The 13,561-nt window shown below is 43.6% G+C and overlaps 1 protein-coding gene across 8 annotated transcripts in view; it reads right to left on the bottom strand.

Moving 5' to 3' along the window:
• The window catches only part of LOC139749157 (glutaminase kidney isoform, mitochondrial-like), a 488,059-nt gene that overhangs the window by 140,450 nt on the left and 334,048 nt on the right, over nt 1-13,561 (bottom strand). The window lies entirely within an intron of this gene.

Below are 13,561 nucleotides of genomic sequence, written 5' to 3'. Positions count from 1 at the left end.
GTATACCACATCGCTCCAATTCACTCTATTCCTTGCCCTCCTTTCACCCTCCTGCATGTTCAGGCCCCGATCACACAAAATCTTTTTCACTCCATCTTTCCACCTCCAATTTGGTCTCCCTCTTCTCCTCGTTCCCTCCACCTCCGACACATATATCCTCTTGGTCAATCTTTCCTCACTCATTCTCTCCATGTGCCCAAACCATTTCAAAACACCCTCTTCTGCTCTCTCAACCACGCTCTTTTTATTTCCACACATCTCTCTTACCCTTACGTTACTTACTCGATCAAACCACCTCACACCACACATTGTCCTCAAACATCTCACTTCCAGCACATCCATCCTCCTGCGCACCACTCTATCCATAGCCCACGCCTCGCAACCATACAACATTGTTGGAACCACTATTCCTTCAAACATACCCATTTTTGCTTTCCGAGATAATGTTCTCGACTTCCACACATTCTTCAAGGCTCCCAGAATTTTCGCCCCCACCCCCACCCTATGATCCACTTCCGCTTCCATGGTTCCATCCGCTGCCAGATCCACTCCCAGATATCTAAAACACTTCACTTCCTCCAGTTTTTCTCCATTCAAACTCACCTCCCAATTGACTTGACCCTCAACCCTACTGTACCTAATAACCTTGCTCTTATTCACATTTACTCTTAACTTTCTTCTTTCACACACTTTACCAAACTCAGTCACCAGCTTCTGCAGTTTCTCACATGAATCAGCCACCAGCGCTGTATCATCAGCGAACAACAACTGACTCACTTCCCAAGCTCTCTCATCCCCAACAGACTTCATACTTGCCCCTCTTTCCAAAACTCTTGCATTCACCTCCCTAACAACCCCATGCACATGTAAGTGTTTATATATGTACATATTTTTGTATGTATATGTTAGTACACGTCGTAATGTATATGTATGTATATGTGCGTGTATGGGTGTTGATGTATATACATGTGTATGAAGGTGGGATGGGCCATTCCTCTTCTGTTTCCTTGCGCTACATCGCTGACGTGGGAGACGGTGATTAAGCATGATAAATTTAAATGTATAAAGTATAATATATATATATATATATATATATATATATATATATATATATATATATATATATATATATATATATATATTCATACAAAGTCGCCATTTCCCGCATCAGCGTGGTAGCGTTAACAGAGGAGTGAACCTTGGGGGGAGCATCCTCACTTGGCTCCTTTTCTTTTGCTTCCTTTGGATAATCAAAAATGAGATGGGAGGATTTCGAGCCCCCCGCTCCCTCCCTTTTAATCACCTTTTACGTCACGCAGGGAATATGTGGGAAACATTGTGCATGTCCATTATTATCCCCAGGGATAGGAGGTATGCAGAATGTGTCCTCTGGGTCCTCGCAGGTCCAGATATTGTATCACACTGATGAGAAAGACTCAGTCGAATGTAGATGCTGACCAGCAGGTCATTGAGCTGTGAACTCGGACTTACATCAAGCAGAATCTCTAACAATCGCGCCAGAGAACGGCGGAATGACATAATTCAGTGGGATAATCATTTATACTCTCCATTATACCCCCTTCATACCCTCCATTATACCCCCCTTCATACCCTCTATATTTAAAGACAATATACCTGCTCATCAATACATTATTCCCCTGCAGACAGCAATTTGTTTTCTGCCGACAAAATAATGAAATTCAATTGTGCATGGGGGTGGTGTGGGGAGGAAGGTGGGGTTCGTCTTATGTGTCTGGTAACTTCTGCGTCTCGGCAAATAAAACCAATCATCAGTGTTCTCTTCTTTATACCATCCATATTACCGGGACAATCTTACCGCTCACCAGTTAAATATTTTCCAAAAGAACACGTCACCAAAGGAGCTAGCACTTTCAATACCACCAAGGGTATGGAGGAAATATAGGAATTAGTGTACAGGGGTTAGTCATCGTGCGTCTGGCAACTTAAGCAATATGTTTACAGGAAGGCGACAGAGAAAACGACCTTTTGTATACATTAGCTTGATAGGAAGGCAAGATCTAGTCAACATGACTATGTACGTATGATGGAGAGACAAGCTCTGATAACATGGCTATGTACGTATGATGGAGAGACAAGCTCTGATAACATGGCTATGTACGTATGATGGAGAGGCAAGCTCTGATAACATGGCTATGTACGTATGATGGAGACGCAAGCTCTGATACCATGACTATGTACGGATCATGGAGAGGCAAGCTCTGATAACATGGCTATGTACGTATGATGGTGAGGCAAGCTCTGGTAACATGGCTATGCACGTATGACGGAGAGGCAAACTCTGATAACATGGCTATGTACGTATGATGGAGAGGCAAGCTCTGATAACATGGCTATGTACGTATGATGGAGAGACAAGCTTTGATAACATGGCTATGTACGTATGATGGAGACGCAAGCTCTGATAACATGGCTATGTACGTATGATGGAGAGACAAGCTCTGATAACATGGCTATGTATGTATGATGGAGAGGCAAGCTCTGATAACATGGCTATGTACGTATGATGGAGAGACAAGCTTTGATAACATGGCTATGTACGTATGATGGAGACGCAAGCTCTGATAACATGGCTATGTACGTATGATGGAGAGACAAGCTCTGATACCATGACTATATACGGATGATGGAGAGACAAGCTCTGATAACATGGCTATGTACGTATGATGGAGACGCAAGCTCTGATAACATGGCTATGTACGTATGATGGAGAGACAAGCTCTGATAACATGGCTATGTACGTATGATGGAGACGCAAGCTCTGATAACATGGCTATGTACGTATGATGGAGAGACAAGCTCTGATAACATGGCTATGTACGTATGATGGAGAGACAAGCTCTGATAACATGGCTATGTACGTATGATGGAGAGACAAGGTCTGCTAACATGGCTATGTACGTATGATGGAGAGGCAAGCTCTGATAACATGGCTATGTACGTATGATGGAGAGACAAGGTCTGATAACATGCCTATGTACGTATGATAGAGAGACAAGGTCTGATAACATGGCTATGTACGTATGATGGGGAGACAAGGTCTGATAACATGGCTATGTACGTATGATGGAGAGACAAAGTCTGGTAACATGGCTATGTACGTATGATGGGGAGACAAGGTCTGATAACATGGCTATGTGCGTATGATAGAGAGACAAGGTCTGATAACATGGCTATGTACGTATGATAGAGAGACAAGGTCTGATAACATGCCTATGTACGTATGATAGAGAGACAAGGTCTGGTAACATGGCTATGTGCGTATAATAGAGAGACAAGGTCTGATAACATGGCTATGTACGTATGATGGAGAGACAAGGTCTGATAACATGCCTATGTACGTATGATAGAGAGACAAGGTCTGATAACATGGCTATGCACGTATGATGGACAGGCAAGCTCTGATAACATGGCTATGTACGTATGATGGAGAGACAAGGTCTGGTAACATGGCTATGTACGTATGATGGGGAGACAAGCTCTGATAACATGGCTATGTACGTATGATGGAGAGACAAGGTCTGGTAACATGGCTATGTACGTATGATGGAGAAACAAGGTCTGGTAACATGGCTATGTACGTATGATGGGGAGACAAGGTCTGGCAACATGGCTATGTACGTATGATAGAGAGACAAACCCTGGTAACATGGCTATGTACGTATGATGGAGAGGCAAGCTCTGATAACATGGCTATGTACGTATGATGGAGAGACAAGGTCTGATAACATGGCTATGTACGTATGATGGAGAGACAAACACTGGTAACATGGCTATGTACGTATTATAGAGAGACAAGGTCTGATAACATGGCTATGTACGTATGATGGAGAGACAAGGTCTGGTAATATGGCTATGTACGTTTGATGGAGAGACAAGCTCTGATAACATGGCTATGTACGTATGATGGAGAGACAAGGTCTGGTAACATGGCTATGTACGTATGATGGAGAGACAAGGTCTGGTAACATGGCTATGTACGTATGATAGAGAGACAAGGTCTGATAACATGGCTATGTACGTATGATGGAGAGACAAGGTCTGGTAACATGGCTATGTACGTATGATGGAGAGACAAGGTCTGCTAACATGGCTATGTACGTATGATAGAGAGACAAGGTCTGATAACATGGCTATGTACGTATGATGGAGAGACAAGGTCTGGTAACATGGCTATGTACGTATGATAGAGAGACAAGGTCTGATAACATGGCTATGTACGTATGATGGAGAGACAAGGTCTGGTAACATGGCTATGTACGTATGATAGAGAGACAAGGTCTGATAACATGGCTCTGTACGTATGATAGAGAGACAAGGTCTGGTAACATGGCTATGTACGTATGATGGAGAGACAAGGTCTGGTAACATGGCTATGTACGTATGATAGAGAGACAAGGTCTGATAACATGGCTATGTACGTATGATGGAGAGACAAGGTCTGATAACATGGCTATATACGTATGATGGAGTGACAAGCTCTGATAACATGGCTATATATAGCTCAGGGAAACATAGCACTAAACGGACCCGAACAAGTATTTTCGACACTTATTCTCAAAATGTTGGAAATGTCAGTTGTTAAGTGCCAACGAGGTCACCAGTGGAACATCTTGTATCACATTCTGCTCCAAAATAAACTGAACGAGACTATGCAGACTCGCTCTATATAACATTTGAAATGTGCAGCAGAACCCCGGCCGGCCGGGTGTGTGTGTGTAGTGACAGGTGCCAGAATCATCGTAGCTCCTCCACGTAGTGTACAGTACATTGTCCCTCACATTGTGCACTGTTAATGTTCGAGATCACTGGTTCATCAGGATTAGATGCACACAGCGTGTCCTGCTCCTTGCCCACAACTTGCTGGACGTAATGGTCCTTGTACTTGATTAATAATTAACAAGTACCGTAATTAAGCACTTATCTCATTTTGCAAAGATTAGTTAGGATTTCTACACTGGTGAGGCCTCATAACTTGTCAACATTATTACAAATTATTTATTTAAGCTTCTATATCCAGTCAACATTCAGTTTCATGACAATATTTTCCATCCATCTGCTATTATCATACTGCATTCCATCCACTACTATCATACTGCAATCCATCCAGTGGTATCATAATGCAGCCCATCCAGTAGTATCATACTGCAGCCCATCCATTACAATCATACTGCAGTCCATCCAGTACTATCATATTGCAGTCCATCCAGTACTATCATACTGCAGTCCATCCAGTACTATCATCCTGCAATCCATCCAGTACTATCATACTGCAGACTATCCAGTACTATCATCCTGCAGTCCATCCAGTACTATCATACTGCATTCCATCCACTACTATCATACTGCAGTCCATCCAGTACTATTATACTCCCGTCCATCAAGTACTATCATACTGCATTCCATTCAGTACTATCATACTGCAGTCCATCCAGCACTATCATACTGCAGTCCATTCAGTACTATCATACTGCAGTCCATCCAGTACTATCATACTGCAGACTATCCAGTACTATCATACTGCAGACTATCCAGTACTATCATCCTGCAGTCCATCCAGTACTAGCATACTGCAGTCCATCCAGTACTATCATACTGCAGTCCATCCAGTAGTATCATACTACAATCCATCCAGTACTATTATACTGCAGTCCATCAAGTACTATCATACTACAATCCATCCAGTACTATTATACTGCAGTCCATCCAGTACTATCATACTACAATCCATCCAGTACTATTACACTGCAGTCCATCCAGTACTATAATACTGCAGTCCATCCAATACTATTATACTGCAGTCCATCCAGTACTATCATACTGCAGACTATCCAGTTCTATCACACTGCAGTCCATCCAGTACTATTATACTGCAGTCCATCCAGTACTGTCATACTGCAGACTATCCAGTACTATCATACTGCAGACGATCCAGTACTATCATACTGCAGTCCATCTAGTACTATTAAACTGCAGTGCATCCAATCCTATCATACTGCAACCCATCCAGTACTATTATACTGCAGTCCATCCAGTGCTATCACACTGCAGTCCATTCAGTAATATCATACTGCAGACCCTCTAGTGCTATCATACTGCATTCCATCCAGTACTATCATACTGCAATCCGTCCAGTACTATCGTACTGCAGTCCATCCATTACTATTATACTGCAGTCCATCCAGTGCTATCATACTGCAATCCATCCAGTACTATAATACTGCAGTCCATCCAGTTTTATCATACTGCAGTCAGTCCAGTACTATTATACTGCAGTCCATCAAGTACTATCATACTGCAGTCCATCTAGTACTATCATACTGCAGTCCATCCAGTACTATCATACTTCAGTCTATCCAGTACTATCATACTACTGTCCATCCAGTACTATCATACTGCTGTCCATCCAGTACTACCATACTACTGTCCATCCAGTACTATCATACTTCAGTCTATCCAGTACTATCATACTACAGTCCATCCAGTACTATTATACTGCAGTCCATCCAGTACTATCATACTGCAGTCAATCCAGTACTATCATACTGCAGCCCATCCAGTAATATCATAATGCATTCCATCCAGTACTATCATACTGCAATCCGCCCAGTACTATCATACTGCAGTCCATCCATTGCTATTATACTGCAGTCCATCCAGTGCTATCATACTGCAGTCCATCCAGTATTGTCATACAGCAGTCATTCCAGTACTATCATACTGCAGTCCATCCAGTACTATCATACTGCAATCCGCCCAGTACTATCATACTGCAGTCCATCCAGTACTATCATACTGCAATCCGCCCAGTACTATCATACTGCAGTCCATCCATTGCTATCATACTGCAGTCCATCCAGTGCTATCATACTGCAGTCCATCCAGTATTGTCATACAGCAGTCATTCCAGTACTATCATACTGCAGTCCATCCAGTACTATCATACTGCAGTCCATCTAGTACTATCATAGTGCAGTCCATCCGGTATTATCATACAGCAGTCATTCCAATGGTATCATACTGCAATCCATCCAGTACTATCATGCTGCAGTCCATCCAGTACTATCATACTGCTGTCCATCCAGCACTGTCATACTACAGTCCATCCAGTACCATTAGACTGCAGTCCATCTAGTACTATCATACTGCAGTTCATCCAGTACTATCATACTGCAGTCCATCCATTACTATTATACTGCAGTACATCTGGTGCTATCATACTGCAGTCCATCCAGTACTGTTATACTGCAGTCCATTTAGTACTATCATACTGCAGTCCATCTGGTACTATCATACTGCAGCCCATCCAGTACTATCATGCTGCAGTCCATCTGGTACTATCATACTGCAGTCCAACCAGTTCTATCATACTGCAGTCCATCCAGTACTATCATACTGCAGTCCATCCAGTACTATTGTACTGCAGTCAATCTAGAACTTTTATACTGCAGTCCATCCAGTACTATCATACTGCAGTCCATCCAGTACTATCATACTTCAGTCTATCCAGTACTGTTATACTGCAGTCCATCTAGTACTATCATACTGCAGTCCATCCAATACTATCATACTGCAGTCCATCCAGTACTATTATACTGCAGTCAATCCAGTACTATCATACTGCAGTCCAACCAGTACTATCATACTGCAGTCCATCCAGTACTATCATACTGCAGTCCATCCAGTACTATCATACTGCAGTCCATCCAGTACTATCATACTGCAGTCCATCCAGTACTGTTATACTGCAGTCCATCTAGTACTATCATACTGCAGTCCATCCAGTACTATCATACTGCAGTCCATCCAGTACTATCATACTGCAGTCCATCCAGTACTATCATACTGCAGCCCATCTAGTACTATCATACTGCAGTCCATCCAGTACTATCATACTGCAGTCCATCCAGTACTATCATACTGCAGTCCATCCAGTACTATCATACTGCAGTCCATCCAGTACTATCATACTGCAGTCCATCCAGTACTATCATACTGCAGTCCACCCAGTACTAACATACTGCAGTCCATCCAGTACTAACATACTGCAGTCCATCCAGAACTATCATACTGCAGTCCATCCAGTACTAACATACTGCAGTCCATCCAGTACTATCATACTGCAGTCCATCCAGTACTATCATACTCCAGTCCATCCAGTACTAACATACTGCAGTCCATCCAGTACTATCATACTGCAGTCCATCCAGTACTAACATACTGCAGTCCATCCAGTACTATCATACTGCAGTCCATCCAGTACTATCATACTGCAGTCCATCGAGTACTAACATACTGCAGTCCATCCAGTACTATCATACTGCAGTCCATCCAGTACTATCATACTGCAGTCCATCCAGTACTATCATACTGCAGTCCATCCAGTACTATCATACTGCAGTCCATCCAGTACTATCATACTGCAGTCCATCAGTATCTAACATACCTGCAGTCCATCCAGTACTATCATACTGCAGTCCATCCAGTACTATCATACTGCAGTCCATCCAGTACTATCATACTGCAGTCCATCCAGTACTATCATACTGCAGTCCATCCAGTACTATCATACTCGCAGTCCATCCAGTACTATCATACTGCAGTCCATCCAGTACTATCATACTGCAGTCCATCCAGATACTATCATACTGCAGTCCATCCAGTACTATCATACTGCAGTCCATCCAGTACTATCATACCGCAGTCCATCCAGTACTATCATACTGCAGTCCATCCAGTACTATCATACTGCAGTCCATCCAGTACTAATACACTGCAGTCCATCCAGTACTATCATACTGCAGTCCATCCAGTACTATCATACTGGCAGTCCATCTAGTACTTATCATACTGCAGTCCATCCAGTACTATCATACTGCAGTCCATCCAGTACTATCATACTGCAGTCCATCCAGTACTATCATACTGCAGTCCATCCAGTACTATCATACTGCAGTCCATCCAGTACTATCATACTGCAGTCCATCTAGTACTATCATACTGCAGTCCATCCAGTACTATCATACTGCAGTCCATCCAGTACTATCATACTGCAGTCCATCCAGTACTATCATACTGCAGTCCATCCAGTACTATCATACTGCATTCCAACCATTGTTGTCAGGTTGTAGGTATTCCTCACAAGTTTCTTTCTTCATCATTATCTTGTGTGGGGTCAGTCCACTCGGCAGCAGGTGACATGCTGAGTTGCCTACGAATTCTCCAGCAGTGTGTTGTGGTTACGTCTGTGTCCCGACCGGCTGATGACGCTATGTCATGTGTGGTATAGTCTCATCCTGCCTCTCTCTTTGCCTCTGCCTCTCGTTGGGATGCATATGGCAGTCCTGGTCCACTCCTCATGACTCATCATCACAAGCTGTCGCCTACCCGTGGCATGAGTCATGACTGCTGTGAGAAACACTCGTCTCTTACTTACATAGTCATTCCCATAATACTAACCACTCAACGTCTGGTGTGTTGTGCCCAGTCTGGCGTGATGTCCATCACCTGTTGACACTTATGAAATACAGGAACACACACATACACACACACACACACACACACACACCACACATACACACACACACACACCACACATACACACACACACACACACACACACACACACACCACATACACACACACACACACACACACACACACACACACACACACCACACATACACACACACACACACACACACACACACACCACACATACACACACACACTCGCACACACACACACACACACACACACACACACACACCACACATACACACACACACACACACACACACACACACACACACACACACACACACACACACACACACACACCACACATACACACACACACTCGCACACACACACACACACACACACACACACACACACTCGCACACACACCACACATACACACATACGCACACACACACACACACACACACACACACACACACACACACACACACACACCACACATACACACACACACACACTCGCACACACACACACACACACACTCGCACACACACACACACACACACACACACACACACACACACACACACACACACACCACACATACACACACACACACACTCGCACACACACACACACACACACACACACTCGCACACACACACACACACACACACACACACACACACACACACACACACACACACACCACACATACACACATACGCACACACACACACACACACACACACACACACACACACACACACACACACACACACACACACCACACAAACACACACACACACACACACACACACACACACACACACACACACACACACACACACACACACACACTCGCACACACACACACACACACACACACACACACACACACACACACACACACACACACACACACCACACATACACACACACACACACTCGCACACACACACACACACACACACACACACACACACACACACACACACACACACACACACACACTCGCACACACACACACACACACACACACACACACATATACTCGCACACACACTCGCAAACACACAAACACACACACACACACACACACACACACACACACACACACACACACATACAAAAGTCATGAGAGCCATATTTCTCGAATTCGTACCAGCGATATGAGTTTTGCTAACTTAGATAAGGAAGAAACTGTGACATGATGATGTACAATAAGGAAGAAACTGTGACATGATGATGTACAATAAGGAAGAAACTGTGACATGATGATGTACAATAAGGAAGAAAATGTGACATGATGATGTACAATAAGGAAGAATATGTGACATGATGATGTACAATAAGGAAGAAACTGATTTAGATGAGGAAAATAATTTAAGGGTTTAGATGTCGCCGCTCAGGTTGTACACAAGGAACTTAACAGTACAACTGGTTGGGTAGGCAGCTGTAGGTGAGTGCAGGTGGTTGGGTAGGCAGCTGTAGGTGAGTACAGGTGGTTGGGTAGGCAGCTGTAGGTGAGTACAGGTGGTTGGGTAGGCAGCTGTAGGTGAGTACAGGTGGTTGGGTAGGCAGCTGTAGGTGAGTACAGGTGGTTGGGTAGACAGCTGTAGGTGAGTACAAGTGGTTGGGTAGGCAGCTGTAGGTGAGTACAGGTGGTTGGGTAGGCAGCTGTAGGTGAGTACAGGTGGTTGGGTAGGCAGCTGTAGGTGAGTACAGGTGGTTGGGTAGGCAGCTGTAGGTGAGTACAGGTGGTTGGGTAGGCAGCTGTAGGTTAGTACAGATGGTTGGGTAGGCAGCTGTAGGTGAGTACAGGTGGTTGGGTAGGCAGCAGTAGGTGAGTACAGGTGGTTGGGTAGACAGCTGTAGGTGAGTACAGGTGGTTGGGTAGGCAGCTGTAGGTGAGTACAGGTGGTTGGGTAGGCAGCTGTAGGTGAGTACAGGTGGCTGGGTAGGCAGCTGTAGGTGAGTACAGGTGGTTGGGTAGGCAGCTGTAGGTAAGTATAGGGCCAGAACTTCCATGTTTACAGTTATATTTCTTCTTGCTTCTCCGTCCGGGCTCCGGATCAGGCAGGCGCCATCCTCCACCTGGTAGGCGGTTCATTAAGGCAGGTAAATCATAATCGCTCGCCTGGCAACCTAACTGTATTACTCTGTTTTAAAATGAAAGCAACAGATATATCTATTACCGACGTGGTTTGTTCCACCATCTCTCCTGGCAAGCTCCTGTGCTTCAGTTAGTAGCTGGAATTTGATGGATGTTCAGAGGGAAGGAAAATCATTACATTTTGGCGAAAAAATTCCAATGAAAATTATTTTTAACGTTACATCCGTTACGAGGCACTATAGTTCTTGCCCACCTTAGAATCCTCCAGCGTCATTACAGCCACAAAACAAGTTAAATATATATATATATATATATATATATATATATATATATATATATATATATATATATATATACATTGGAAAGGATCACAATTTTGCGCGTGATCAAGATATTCCTATGAGTCCACGGGGAAAATGAAACACGAAAAGTTCCCAAGTGCACTTCCGTGTAATAATCACATCATCAGGGGAGACACAAGAGAGAAATATAACAGTCAGTTGATATACATCGAAGAGACGAAGTTAGGACGTCATTTGGACAGTCACATGTTTACCAAATGGCGTCCTAGCTTCGTCTCCTCGATGTATATCAACTAACTGTTATATTTCTCTCTTGTGTCTCCCCTGATGATGTGATTATGACACGAAAGTGCAATTGGGAACTTTTCGTGCTTCATTTTCCCCGTGGACTCATAGGAATATATATATATATATATATACACACACACACAATACTATGAGTTGATTTTTCCACGACAAGTTCTGGAGCAGGTGATAAGTATCTCACTGCAGTTGTTTATTTCAGTTAATCCATATGAAAAGTAAAGGTGAACTTTAGAGTCATCTTTTATGTGTAAGTTTAGACTGTCAACAACATCTTATGTATCACTTTCTGATACCAGCCGCTGGGGACATCAAGGCCACCAAGGTCCAGCGACAGCCACCGACCGTAACATGTAAAACATCGTCTTCAGGTTACGGTCAGGAGAATTTTGAGACCACATGTACGTTGACCGTCTCTTAGTACAAGAACTGAGAGACTGAAACTATTACCATCTTCCACTGTAGTTATTGGATTACCTCAGATAAAACTGCAATTAAGTTCGCAGAACTGACCTAACGTAACCTAACCTAGCGTAGCCTAACCTGACCTAACTTCCCTAACCTGACCTAACCTAACCTAACCTAACCTAACCTAACCTAACCTAACGTAACCTAACGAAACGTACCCTAACCTAACGGAACCTAGCCTAACGTACCCTAACCTAACCTTACCTAATACCCTAACCTACCCTAACGTAACCCCGGGGAGAAAATCTGTAACAGGATGCGCGTGTCAGGATTTATCACACTAAGCGAAGTATTATATGATTTTTTCGTCTTATAATATAAAGGGTCACGTAAAAAGGAGTTTTTCTATACGTTTTCCACAGATTTTTTTCCTCCTGATAATTATGTGGTAACTGTTGTGTGGTAGTGTAGCCATAACTGTTGTGTGGTAGTGTAGCCATAACTGTTGTGTGGTAGAGTAGCCATAACTGTTGTGTGGTAGTGTAGCCATAACTGTTGTGTGGTAGAGTAGCCATAACTGTTGTGTGGTAGTGTAGCCATAACTGTTGTGTGGTAGTGTTGCCATAACTGTTGTGTGGTAGTGTTGCCATAACTGTTGTGTGGTAGAGTAGCCATAACTGTTGTGTGGTAGTGTAGCCATAACTGTTGTGTGGTAGTGTTGCCATAACTATTGTGTGGTAGTGTAGCCATAACTGTTGTGTGGTAGAGTAGCCATAACTGTTGTGTGGTAGTGTAGCCATAACTGTTGTGTGGTAGAGTAGCCATAACTGTTGTGTGGTAGTGTAGCCATAACTGTTGTGTGGTAGTGTTGCCATAACTGTTGTGTGGTAGAGTAGCCATAACTGTTGTG

Source organism: Panulirus ornatus, chromosome 6 (genome assembly GCF_036320965.1).
Source record: "Panulirus ornatus isolate Po-2019 chromosome 6, ASM3632096v1, whole genome shotgun sequence".
Taxonomy (NCBI): Eukaryota; Metazoa; Arthropoda; class Malacostraca; order Decapoda; family Palinuridae; genus Panulirus; species Panulirus ornatus.
The sequence above is the reverse complement of the archived record's forward strand: the minus strand, read 5'-3'. Positions and strand labels throughout refer to the sequence as shown.